General features: G+C 45.4%; 1 pseudogene; it reads left to right on the top strand.

The window, feature by feature from the left end:
- The first annotated feature begins 387 nt into the window (after positions 1 to 387).
- LOC135232167 (olfactory receptor 52N2-like) lies at positions 388 to 1,375 on the top strand (annotated as a pseudogene).
- Positions 1,376 to 1,741: the final 366 nt, after the last annotated feature.

The raw sequence follows: 1,741 nt of genomic DNA, 5'->3' as shown, positions 1-1,741 counted from the left end.
CCCACAGTCACATGTATAATAGGATATTTAATCCTGGGAGTTGATTTCCCAACTTCTTGTCCAATGCATTTTTTCACTAGACCATGTTGAATTGCCTCTTCTGCTTTTGAAGATCTTGTAGAAATACTGACTAAACTGAAAATTATTTTCAGCCATTTTCCGAGAACTGTTGGGGATATTGGTTGTACTGGTGGTAATGATGGTGAGCTTCCAACCACTATATTTTTGACTCTAACCTACCTTTCTTTGCAGTGGAGTTTGGCTGCTAACTAAAGAGTTGGCTGTTCATATTCACCAGCCTCTCCTTGCAAACCCTTTGGGGCAGTTCTACTCTGTCCTAAAGGGTTGCTGTGAGTTGGAATTGACTCAATAGCAACAGGTTTGGCTTTTTTTTTTTTTTTTTTTTAAGTGCAAGGATGACCATGATTTTTTCGAATAATTCTCATCTCTTCCCACATACTTTCTTCTTGACTGGCATCCCAGGGGTGACTGCTGTCCACATTTGGATCTCACTTCCCTTTTGCTTCATGTTCTTGCTTGCAGTAATAGGGAATAGTGTCCTGCTTTTTCTCATTCAGACAGACCGCAGCCTTCACCAACCCATGTTTTTCTTTCTTGCCATGCTCTCCTTTGTTGACCTAGTCCTCTCCCTCTCTGCTCTGCCCAAGATGCTGGCCATTTTCTGGTTTGGTGCTACAGCCATCAATTTCCATTCTTGTCTTTCTCAGATGTTCTTCATCCACGCATTCTCTGCCATGGAGTCAGGAGTGCTGGTGGCCATGGCCCTGGATTGCTTTGTGGCCATTTGTAACCCTCTGTGCTATGCAACCATCCTTGACCCAGTTGTTGTTGCCAAGACTGGAGGCCAATGGTGCTGAGGGGTGTGGGTTTGACCATCTCGTTTCCAAGCCTGGCCCATCAGCTTCCCTACTGTGGCTCACACACAATTGCCTATACCTACTGTGAGCATATGGCTGTGGTCAAGCTGGCCTGCGGTGCCACCACTGTGGACAACCTCTATGCCTTTGCTGTGGCAATTTCTCTTGGTGTGGATGACATGGCCTTTATTGCGTACTCCTATGGGAAGATTGTGAGAACTGTGATGCATTTTTCTTCCCCTGAGTCATGTGGCAAAGCAGGCAGCACATGCACGGCCCATGTCTGTGTCATCCTCTTCTTCTATGGACGAGGTTTTCTTTCTGTGGCCATGCAGCGGTTTGGGCCACCCATTGCCTCTGCTTTCAAGGTCATCCTTGCCAATCTCTACTTGCTCTTTCCCCCTGCACTGGACCCCATTGTGTATGGAGTCAAGACAAAGCAGATACGTGACCAGCTGTTCAGAGTTCTGACCCCCGATCAGATTGACCCCATTTGAGTATAGCTCCCACGAGCTATACTTCAGGGACCAGCAAGGCCCTTCTCTGTGGGCTGAGAGTCCTACTGCCCAGGTCATTTTCCTGGTTTGAACAGTTAAGGGAGAGAAAATGAAGTTATCTTGAGTGTGTGGAAGTTAGTAAATCTTTTCTGAGCCTTTAGGTGTCTAGATATTGCAATGCAAAACTGTGAGGGGCTGGTTTTTTCATTTGATCAATCAGCAAGTAATTTTTTTGGTACCCTTTCCCTCTGAAAGTTTATGGTTTACTTGCATTGAAAAGTGTACCAGGTAACTGGGAAACAATTAGGACTTTCACTGACTTGAATTCTAGTGTTTTAGGAGTTCAGAGAAGAGGGAGATGAACTA

This window comes from Loxodonta africana, chromosome 7 (genome assembly GCF_030014295.1).
Source record: "Loxodonta africana isolate mLoxAfr1 chromosome 7, mLoxAfr1.hap2, whole genome shotgun sequence".
Taxonomy (NCBI): Eukaryota; Metazoa; Chordata; class Mammalia; order Proboscidea; family Elephantidae; genus Loxodonta; species Loxodonta africana.
This window is presented reverse-complemented; position numbering and strand designations above follow the sequence as displayed.